This window comes from Pseudophryne corroboree, chromosome 5 (genome assembly GCF_028390025.1).
Source record: "Pseudophryne corroboree isolate aPseCor3 chromosome 5, aPseCor3.hap2, whole genome shotgun sequence".
Taxonomy (NCBI): Eukaryota; Metazoa; Chordata; class Amphibia; order Anura; family Myobatrachidae; genus Pseudophryne; species Pseudophryne corroboree.
In genome coordinates, this window is record NC_086448.1 from 77,720,156 (window position 1) to 77,732,734 (window position 12,579).

Sequence of the window (12,579 nt, forward strand, 5' to 3'; positions counted from 1 at the left end):
TGATAGAAACTTTCAAATATATCAAGGGTTTTAACAAAGTTCAGGAGGGAAACATTCTCCAAATGTAGAGTATCAATAGGACATGAGGACATGCACTGAGACTGGAGGGGGGGGGAGGTTAAGGAGAAATTTGCAGAAAAATTACTTCACAGAAAGGGTAGTGAACAAGTGGAATAGCCTCCTATCAGAGGTGGTAGAGGCTAAGACAGTAGAGCAATTTAAACATGCATGGGATAGACATAAGGATATCCTTACAAAGAAATATGGATCAAATAAGGATTGAGCTAAAAATATGTTTTAAAAAAAAAAGGGCAGACTAGATGGGCCAAGTGGTTCTTATCTGCCGTCAAGTTCTATGTTTCCATATTTCTATATATATTGTCACACAGAATATACGATTTGGTATTTTTCCTGTGTTTTTCAGTCACCTCATACCGCTTAAATCCTCTGTTCTGTGTCCTGTATTTACTGTCACATTACATAGGGGGTTATTTGCAGGTATTGTGTTTGTCTGGCTATATTGTACTGTTATACCCTAGGGCTACATTCCTTATAATGTCTGCCACACAGGGCGGGAAATCCATGGATGCTTCTGCATTCTACAGTACTGGCGCCACGGATTTATCTGAGGGAGAAGTTTTAGCTGCTGGTTCAGGTGCTGAGTGTCATACACCCAGTCAACCTGCAGCACCTGTGGCCAGTCATGACCCACCTTGGACAGTGTTCTCAAGTATGCTGACAACACTTGTGACACGTCTTACGCCCCCTGTAGGACCTCCTGTGCCATTGCAGCCACATATTGTCACTGTAGTTAATCCACCCTGGGCGGATACTCTGTCTACCCAATTACAACAATTAAATCAATCTTTGGTTAGACAAAAGTCTACCCCACACCCCTCTGTGGCCAAAGGGTCATCTAAACGGGCCATTTCTTCCTCACAATCCACTATTATTTCAGATGATTCTTCCAATGAGGATGGGGAATATACTGATCCGTCAGACACTGATACAGTTGCTTCTGATGAGGAATCTACAACCCAAGTTGATGTTCCTGACCTAGTGGAGGCCATTAAGCTAATTCTTCAAATAGATGATGACAATGAGCCTACTATATCAGAGGGTTGCTAAAGTAGTCTTACCACATTCTGACCATTTAATTGACATACGTCAGGAATCCTGGTCGTCTCCAAGAAATACATTTTCCGTGTCTAAAGGGATGCTAGCTCATTATCCTATCCCTGCGGAGTTGAGTAACAAGTAGGAAACTCCACCGCCGGTGGACTCTCATGTCGCCCGTCTTGTGGTGTCATCTACTCTGCCTGTCACCACCGTCACCTCCCTGAAGGAACCGACAGATAAGCATGTGGAGGGATGCCTGAAGTCTATTTACTCACTTACAGGTGCTGTACATAGACCCACTATGGCAGCCTCTTGGGCTGCAAAAGGAATTGAAGTATGGGTTCAGGCAATTGAGAATGAGCTGCCTCAGGATTTTTCTGACACTGCCAGACAATATTTGTCTTATATTACCACAGCCTCCCACTATATTCAGGAGGCGGCCTCTGATGCAGGTGTAATGGCGGCCGAGGCATCTACTACGTCGAATTATGTCGAATAATGTGGTTGAGGTCCTGGAAGGTGGACCTGGACTCCAAAAAGACCTTGGAGGTGCTCCCTTTTAAAGGAGACATCCTATTTGTGGAGGATCTGAACAAGATTGTAACTGACTTGGCTACTGCCAAGACTGCGTGTCTCCCAAATACTGATCCTTCTGCTCCAAAGGCTAAGAGTACCACCTTTTGTTCCTTTAGACCTCCAGGGAAGGCAAAGGGTCAAGCGTATCAGCGACAGGCTCATGCTTCCAAAACCACTAAGCCTAAATCTAAACAATCCTTGGTTTCCCTTCAGCCTGCTTCCAAACAAGACAAGCCTGCTGCATGATGGGGCGGGCCTCCCCCTGGGGGACCCCAGGGTGGGAGGCCGACTTATGCAGTTCACCCAGGCCTGGTTACAGACCACTTCGGACGCCTGGGTGCGGGAAGTTGTCTCTCACGGGTACGCAATCTCTTTCAAAAGACGTCCCCCTCACCAGTTTTGCACAATGGTTATCCCTGCGAATCCATTAAAAGCACAAGCTCTACATTTGGTTGTACAATCCCTCCTGGATATGGGAGTGGCAGTGCCGGTACCTCTGTCTCAGAGAGGCAGGGGATACTATTCGAACGTTTCTAGTTCCGAAACCGAATGGGTCCTTCCGGCCTATACTCAACCTCAAATCATTGAACAAATTTGTGAGAGTGTCCAAATTCTGTATGGAAACTCTGCGCTCTATTATACTGGCCATGGAACCTGAAGACTATATGGTATCCCTGGACATACAGGATGATTACCTGCATGTTTCTATTGCCATGTCGCATCAACAGTATCTGCGGTTTGCTATTGGCAACCTACATGATCAATTCCAGGCCCTGCCATTTGGATTGACCACGGCCCCTTACACCAAAGTAATGGCTGTGATGATGGCTCATCTCCGTCGTCAGGGAATCAGGATCCTGCCATATCTGGATGACTTGCTGATCCTGTCGAACTCCCAAGAGGTTCTCCTCAGTCATCTGGAACTGACGGTCCAATTCCTACTAGCCCACAGATGGCTCATTAACTGGAAAAAGTCCTCGCTGGTCCCTGCTCGGAGCATGGTGCACCTAGAGGCACTACTGGACACACGCAGCCAACGATTGTTTCTGTCTCCAGAGAAAGTCTTTAAACTTCAGGACAGGATCAGATATTTCCTTTCTCACCCAAGGGTGTCGATACACTCGGCGATGCAAGTACTGGGCCTCATGGTGTCAGCTTTCGACATGGTAGAGTACACTCAATTTCACTCTCGCCCTCTGCAGAGGTTAATCCTTTCTAAGTGGGATGGCCTGCCTCATCGGATCAGGTCTCAAATGATCTCCTTGACTCCGGAGGTTTGTCTGTCACTGAGCTGGTGGCTACAGGACCAACAGTTGAGCAGGGGCCATCCCTTCTGGATCTCCAACTGGGTCCTCCTGACAACGAATGCCAGTCTACGGGGTTAGGGTGCGGTGCTGGAGCAACACTCTCTTAAGAGTCAGTGGACCAGGGAGGAATCTCTCCTCCCGATAAACATTCTGGAATTGCGGGCAATGTTCAATGCGTTGACACTGGCCCTGCCTCTGGTACAGAACAGGCCTGTACAAGTGCAATCAGACAACGCCACCACGGTGGCATACATAAATAATCAAGGCGGCACTCAAAGCCACATGGCAATGCTGGAAGTATCAAAATCCTACGTTGGGCGGAACTCCATCTGCCAGCAATATCGGCAGTGTTCATCCTCGGAGTCCTCAACTGGGAAGAGGATTTCCTCAGTCGTCAGGATGTTCACGCCGGAGAGTGGAGTCTTCATCCAGAAGTCTTTTAACTCCTAGTGGACAAGTGGAGCCTACCAGATGTAGACTTGATGGTGTCTCGACACAATCACAAAGTTCCGGTCTTCGGATCAAGGACAAGGGATCCTCAAGCAGTGTTCGTGGACGCACTGGCAATTCCATGGAACTTTCGACTGCCCTACGTGTTCCCTCCAGTGTCACTCCTGCCCAGGGTTCTATGGAAGTTCAAGCAAGAAAGAGGAATACTACTTCTAGTCACTCCAGCGTGGCCCAGACGGTATTGGTTCTCAGACCTGCGGGGTCTATCGATAAAGCGTCCTCTTCTACTTCCTCAATACCCAAACCTCCTCGTTCAGGGCCCTTATGTCTATCCGGACCTGGCTAGACTGGCTTTGATGGCGTGGCTCTTGAAGCTTCACTCCTGAGGGCCAAGGGATTCTCCGAGGTGGTTATTCAAACTATGCTGAAGGCCCGCAAACCGGCTTCTGCACGGATTTATTACAGGGACTGGAACTCTTACTTCACATGGTGTGCTGCTAAGAATTATGATGCCTATTCGTTCAGTACTTCTAGGCTTTTGGCTTTTCTGCAACAAGGCCTAGATTTAGGCCTTCGTCTGGCCTCCCTCAAGGTTCACATATCTGCCTTGTCGGTGTGGTTTCAGAGAAAAATTACCTCTATTCCTGACGTTCATACTTTCACTCAGGGCGTTTTACGGATTCAACCTCCCTATGTCCCTCCTGTGGCTCCATGGGATTTGTCTTTAGTCTTAAATGCCCTACAAGAGTCTCCATTTGAACCTCTTGAGTCTGTGGATCTTAAATGTCTTACACTGAAGGTTGTGTTTTTACTGGCTATTGCTTCTGCTAGGAGGGTGTCGGACTTAGGCGCCTTGTCCTGTCGTCCACCCTTTCTGATTTTTCACTGTGACCGGGCAGTTCTTCGAACTCGCCCAGGTTGTCTACCTAAGGTGGTATCATCTTTTCATCTTAACGAAGAAATTGTGGTTCTGGCCTTTATCTCTTCTGGTTTGTCCTTCAAAGTGCGGTCTTTGGATGTGGTACGGGCTCTCCGTATTTACGTAGAGAGGACTGCCTCCATCAGGAGGTCAGATACCCTTTTTGTACTTTTTGGTTTTCACAAACGTGGCTGGCCTGCGAATAAGCAAACCTTGGCCAGATAGATTAGAATGGTCACTGCACAAGCTTGTGCACAGACTGGTTTACCAGCTCCTGCTGCTATCAAGGCCCAGTCTACTCGGTCTGTTGGTCCTTCTTGGGCGGCTCGCCGCGGCGCGTCCGCTGAACAATTGTGCAAGGCGGCTACGTGGTCCTCAGTGAACATGTTCATCAGGTTCTATGCCTTTGATACTTCCGCCTCCCAGGATGCTTCCTTTGAACGCCGGGTTCTTGTACCCGCTACAGTGCGTCCCCTCCCATGAGGAACTGCTTTACAACATCCCCGATGTTATTCCCTGTGGAATACCAGTGTACCCCGCTGCAGAAAAGGAGATTTATGGTAGACTTACCATAGTCAAATCTCTTTCTATGAGGTACACTGGATTTCACAGGGCGCCCACGCTGACGCACTCTGCTTCTTTGGGTTTGTATGGCATTAGTCGCTAGTCCCTTCTCCTGTCGTGAGAATGTGGTTCTATGTGACTAACATCTACTGTCTCTTTTGCCTGCTACTGTATTGGACTGGTTAACAAAACTGAGCTCCAGTGCCTGGAGGCGGGGTTATGGAGGATGCGGTGCAGTGCATCCTGGGAGCGTCAAAGCTTTAGCATATTGGTGCCTCGGATCAAGATCCAATTCTACACCCCAATGTTATTCCCTGTGGAATCCAGTGTACCTCTCAGAAAGAGATTTAACTATGGTAAGTCTACCATTAATTTCCTTTTTTCTGCAACTGTGCATGCAGGAATTTCTATTTTTACCACCTGGAGGTCGCATCACACCGACTTGGTCAGGCATGTGCATGGCGCTGCTAGATCAGATAAGTAAGGCGTCATTTATAGAAAATCACATTGGTGTAGTTGAACCTTCTGATTCATCTACACCAATGTGCAGATGGTTACCATCAGGGCGGGCGACAGGGGGGGTCAAAGGGTACACCTGTAGCGGGCTCCAAGGATATGCCACTCAGTGCCTGGCAGGGATGTGAGCCACCTTGTCCAAATAGGGTAGCGAGCTGTAGGTGATGTGGGCGCAGCCTCAGAGTGGCAGGAGCCTCTCACACACAGTGACTGTGCAGCGTGAGTGTGCACCCGCTCTTCTGGCTCCAAGCTCTTTTGCAGACAGTTACAGGACATGGCAGCAGCTCCACTGGCCAGGATTCCCAACATTGTACCATGTTTTGATGTATGTAAAGCGACTTTGAGTCCCGTGGGAGAAAGCACTATATAAATAAAATTATTATTAGTATTAGTATTGCAATACTGCCTGGGTTTCCCATGCTCCTTAACTATCAGATGCTTTATAACTACAGTAACTCACTGTAGTTCATTGGTGATTCTATAATGGGTGCAGTGTGTGTGGTGCACATGAGACCCTGGCACCAGGGGTGCCCATACCACACACACTGCAACCATGTTTAAATACTTAACCTTTCTGGAATCCAGAGTCAGCGCTGCAGCAAAAAAAATCACTGTGAAAATGGCCGCTGCGCATGTGCAGTAGTGATTAGTTGCCGGAACATGGCAGGTGCCATTTTTCTGGAGACCTGCCCACGCGCAGTAGACTCCAGCATAAGGAGGAGAGGCCCATACAGAGTCTGCACATACATCTCTCCGAAGAACAAACTTACATAAAGAATAAAAGTTTTGCTGCGTCTGGAACTTTCTAACAGAATAGCAATTAATTTGTCTGCTTTACTCATTCATATCAAAGATATTCACGAGATCAATAAACATGGAAGTCTTTTATAAAATAAGGAATCTAAGACGGCATAACAGAATGTAATTAGTATGAAGCATCTATGAAGTTGTGCTCCCAGCCATTGAAAGGCTGTATGGCTTAATATACAGATGAAAAAAAATCTACATTACAATTACTTTCTCTTCTTATAATTTAATGGAAGATTAGCAGAATATGATAAAGATGGCTCTGCACAATGGGGGTCATTCCAAGTTGATCGTAGCTCTGCTAAATTTAGCACAGCTACGATCATCTTCCCTGACATGTGGGGGGACGCCCAGCATGTCAGTCCCCCCCCCCGCACAAATACAAAAGCATTGCACAGCGGTGATGCTTTTGCATTTGTGGAGTAACTCCCGGCCAGCGCAGCTCCTGCGGCCGGTCGGGAGTTGATTGTCGCTGCCACGTCATGCAACCGCCGCAGGCTGCCCCCCCAACGGTCCGGCCACACCTGCGTTGGCCGGACTGCGCCCCCTGAACGGCGGCTTAAAGCCGCCGTCCAGCCCCTCCCGCCCAGCGATCGCTAGGCCATCCATTCCATATTACAAAAGATAAGCAACAATACAAAACAAATTCTATGGGGCATTTTCAAGTGGCCACTAAATACATTTTGGATTCCAAAAATGGTGTCTTTTACCATTATTATTCACTTTAATGCAAATTGTTTGTTTGTTTGTTTGTTTGTTTTTGTATAATTCAACTATACATCATTTTCTTAGAATGAAAACACTTAGGATCCAGGATAAGCTTCTGAACTTATGTGTTCTTGCGGAAAAAAACAGGGCTGATAGGGCTGGTAATTGGGAATTTTGTTTTGAAACAAAATCCCCGATAACTGCCTGTATCAGGGAAAACTGAATATCCCCGGGGGAGGGGGGGTGCAATTAGCTAATTGAATATCCCCCTATGTATGCAAAACCATTGAAAAATATATATATTCTTTATCACATTTAACTGAAATACTATACTATTGTCACCCTTTTGGTGTTTGGTCTCACACACACACACACACACACACACACACACACACACACACACACACACAAATATAGCAATTACATTATAGCAGTTTTCCTTTTTAAATTGTTTTCAACGCATTAAGGCCCTCATTCCGAGTTGTTCGCTCGCAAGCTGCTTTTAGCAGCATTGCACACGCTAAGCCGCCGCCTACTGGGAGTGAATCTTAGCTTAGCAAAATTGCGAACGAAAGATTCTCAAAATTGCGAATAGAAATTTCTAAGCAGTTTCTGAGTAGCTCGACACTTACTCTGCCACTGCGATCAGTTCAGTCAGTTTCATTCCTGGTTTGACGTCACAAACACACCCAGCGTTCGCCCAGACACTCCCCCGTTTCTCCAGCCACTCCCACGTTTTTCCCAGAAACGGCAGCGTTTTTTCACACACTCCCATAAAACGGCCAGTTTCCGCCCAGAAACACCCACTTCCTGTCAATCACACAACGATCACCAGAACGAAGAAAAAACCTCGTAATGCCGTGAGTAAAATACCATACTTCTTAGCAAATTTACTTGGCGCAGTCGCAGTGCGAACATTGCGCATGTGCAGTTGGCGGAAAATCGCTGCGATGCGATGAAAAAGAACGAGCGAACAACTCGGAATGAGGGCCTAAGCACGATGGATCGAATTTGATGTTTTGTTATAACAGGAAAAAAAAAAGGTTTGCTAATTTAAAAGTGCCAGTGTCCTTTTCAACGATACTTTTCTGAACAAATTGTACCAAATACTCTTGACTGCCACTGACTCACATTGAGCTGCAGATTACTGATCAGCTTCTTACGCCTTTTATTCAGTGTTTAGAAAATCCATTTTCACTTTGCCCTGGATCCAATACAAATAGTTTCCATTTACCTTTGATGATGGCTGATGGTGAGATTCTTAGTAACTATTCACAGTTGTATTATTAAACAGATTTTAATAGAATTTTAGCTTTCATTTCTGTCAGTATTCACAATTTGTTAATTTAAAAAACACATTTGCCTGACACCTGAAAATGCACAAAATAGAAAACTTTTTGACCCATTCTGAGTTCCTTAAGCTATTGTATAAATGAAAAAGTAATTTAAAATTAAAAAAATCAAGACTGGAATTTGTTGCAGTTTTTGGGGATGGGAAACTCTCCACAATTCGTGGAAACTCAACATCGAGTTTGGGCTCAAACTTGCCGGATTTAATACCAAGCGAGTTTTTGGTTAACTAACAAACTTGCCAGACTTTTCCAGTGAATTGGAACAGGTTTGAAAAGCCAAACTTTCTGGAACTCCCCAGTTTCAGTATCAGAGGCTGTTACATTCCTTCACCCCAACTTTTTTTTTGTAACTATTTTTACATCTTTATAAAATGCAAAGTAAGATTTCACAGATTGATTATCTTCCTGTCTCATCTTTCTTTTGGCCTGGAAATCACATACTACCAACTATATGATAAAGCTAAATATTTATCTTATATAACACCCTTTATGAGGTCTAAGAACACTGTACGCTATTCACGTATGGAGTACCGTAAGGGTACGACGTTGCGTAACAATCGCTTAGCCGTAGTCGAGACGCTCAAGCGTCACGTTTGCTCACGGGCAAGAGATCACAGGCAGGCACGCTATTGGCTGCCGACTAACGTAATGATTCGCTATAGCGTAGCGGACGCTCGGGACCACGAGGAGATCACCAGCGGCGCTGACGCTCACAATGTTAAACCTTTATATCTAAACCATAAACAATGTAATATGCTGTAAAACCTTAGTGTAGAGATAGGGTGTAGATGCAACACAGTGTAACCTTATTAACTTAAAAGCTGTTTGAGCGTCACCGACGCTCTGAGAATACTTAACACTATAAGAAATACACAGATACCTGGGCTTAGGGTCCAACGCCTTATATATATATTATGAATGTTATACTTGCAAAAGAATTAATACAATACAAGTCATACACTACAATATAACATAGACTACCTAACCAGATAACTACACAGGAAATACAATACAATACTATTACGTTTAAGAGAATACGAGAGAAAGAGGAGAAGAGAGAGAGAGAGAGATATGGCCCATAATAACAAGAAAGACAATATGATTGCGGAGAAAAACTTACGCACAAAGGGGAACGATTGCATGCGCCTCTGGACATCCAGCTCCCGATTATCAGCAATGAGAACCGTTGAAGAGTGAGAGCTGGATGTGATCGGCTTGTCTATTTATGCCCCACACACAATACAATTCAATGGTCCCTACAATCTCATAGTTCATTGGACACAGGAATTCCTCCTCGCATCATAACAAAAGGTCATAGGTTGATTCATACAGGTGGGCTGTGACAATTTCCAACTGCTCAGGTGGGTGGGAAACTAGGTTTCCCGCCGCATGGATAAGTAAGTGCAAATAATAGTAAATGGACATAAACTTCTTATGTCCATAACTATTCGCACGAGCGATTAATTCGCTTCAAACCAACACCGGAATATTGCTAATTAAATACTCTTCCGATGGATACTAAACACCACTGTATTACTCCTGTCTGACCCTTCGTATCAAACAAGAGGGATTTCTCCGTCCACGAACATGCTACATTAACCAAACTTTCAGATTCTATCAAAGGGACCATAATCTACAAAATACATTATGTGGTGAAAATATGTAACGAAAGAGTCGCCCGCTAGACGCATACAATCTCTACCGTAAATGCGCATACCGTGCGCCTGCGGGTGCCCGCAACAGCGAGTATGTGCACGCACGGGAGAGCGCACGCATGCGCAGCAGGGACACATATGAGGTGCAAATATAGCAGTGTGCATCGTGATATTTTTCTGACTTTGACAGTCCACCCTTTGGCAGTCAACAATAACTGCCACTTCCTAAAACATTTCAAAACGAGAAAAATATATGTCAGGGGTTAATACATTTACATGGTCGGGTAGGGGAGGAGAGGAGAAGGTAGGAAAAGGGTATGACCTAGTGAGATAGCAGAAGCATGTGTGTATGAATCCGTGTTTGGGGGTCATGTATCATCGTGCCGTACGTGTTTTAAATCAAGCTTTGAGGTATTGCGAAGTATACATTTGAATTCCTTCTTATCCCGCGGTACGGGTCTGTGGATGGGCTGTCAAACTTTACCGAGCTCTTTTCGGCTGTGGTTGTAACAAAATGGGAAGCACATTTTAGTTGATGATACATGAATGGGGGAATATGTGATTGCTGATATCTGTGCCTATATTCCCTATCGACTATGTGTGTAATTACCTGAAGGTTGTAGAGATGAAGGAAAGACATAATTACGGTAAATGCAGTGGTATTCTATGTCAGGTTAATGAACATTTGTCGGTTGAAGTCTTGTTCGGTGTCTGTTGAATGCAGTCTTCTTTGTGCTTTTGCCAAAAGGCGTGTGGGCAAAAAGCTTTGTCAATGTCCATAGACTTACAAAAGTGTTGGGCTAGCGTAATTTTAAAATTTCTAGGGAAACTGGGGGTCTATGGCAAAGTTCATCAAATATCTGTGTATAAGGTTGTCAAAACTTCTTCTTTAATCCATCAGTTGTCTGTATACAGGATCATCAAATTCCTTGTCAAACGTAGGTCTTTTTACCTTGGAGAAAACGGAAAAAAACAGGTGAAAGAAACGGACCGTAGAAATCGCATTTTCATCACATCATTGTTTCTACATTTGGGTCATAAATCAAATCCATTGGAATTACAATTTCCTCACTCCTTAAACTCATCACCCTGGTACTTCGTTTGCACTTCATTAAAGCCTGACCGCATCTAAATATCAAGCCAATCGTTATGACAACACCTAAGATACATAGAAGAAACTTCCCTACATTCATTATGACTCCTTGAGCCCATTCTCCTAAACCAGAGAACCAATTTCGCGGGTTCAACCATGACACCCAACCAGTCAGCCCATTACTCACAGCAGCAAGGGTGAGATTGTGTCTCCTGCGGAATTCCCACTTCAATTGGAGAATATCGTCCATCTTTTGGTCTATGACCTCGACCGGGTCCTCGGTACTATTCGTAATATATGTGCAACATTTCACGCCGTACTGCGTTGCCAGTATGACACAATATCCACCTGTTACTGCCGTGAGATAATTGAGAACCATTCTATGCTGAACCAGTTCTGTTTTATAAGCTTGAAGCTCTCTTCCAGTATACCTAAAAGTGTCATCATACATTTCTGTGATATTGGGGTACATTTACTAAGATTCGTATTTTCCAAATTCATGTCCAAGTTCAATCACGAATGACATCGACAGTGTAAAATTGCAACTTTTTGAATTGATTACGATGGATTTACTAAGCTGTCGTATTCGGGTTTTTCTTTTGTTCCGATGTCGATGTCATTCGTGGTTTTTTACCTATTTTTACGGCAGTGATTAGCAAAACACTGCCGACTTTTTTTACAATCAATCTCGGCCGGATCTGTGTGATCCGTGCTGGGGTTTATTTTTATTTATTTTTTAATTAAACACTGTAAAATAATAAAAAAAAATGCGTGGGGTCCCCCCTCCTAAGCATAACCAGCCTCGGGCTCTTTGAGCCGATCCTGGTTGCAAAAATATGGGGAAAAAAATGACAGGGGTTCCCCCATATTTAAGCAACCAGCATCGGGCTCTGCGCCTGGTCCTGGTCCCAAAAATACAGGGGACAAAAAGAGTAGGGGTCCCCCGTATTTTTAAAACCAGCACCGGGCTCCACTAGCTGGACAGATAATGCCACAGCCGGGGGTCACTTTTATATAGTGCCCTGCGGCCGTGGCATCAAAAATCCAACTAGTCACTCCTGGCCGGGGTACCCTGGGGGAGTGGGGACCCCTTCAATCAAGGGGTCCCCCCCCAGCCACCCAAGGGCCAGGGGTGAAGCCCGAGGCTGTCCCCCCCCATCCAATGGGCTGCGGATGGGGAGGCTGATAGCCTTTGTTGTAAAAGAAAGTATATTGTTTTTAGTAGCAGTACTACAAGGCCCAGCAAGCCTCCCCCGCATGCTGGTACTTGGAGAACCACAAGTACCAGCATGCGACGGAAAAACGGGCCCGCTGGTACCTGTAGTACTACTACTAAAAAAATACCCAAAAAAAGACAAGACACACACACCGTGAAAGTATAATTTTATTACATACATACACACATACATACATACATACTTACCTTAAGTTCCCACGCAGGTCGGTCCTCTTCTCCAGTAGAATCCAAGGGGTACCTGTTGAAGAAATTATACTCACGAGATCCAGGGGTCCA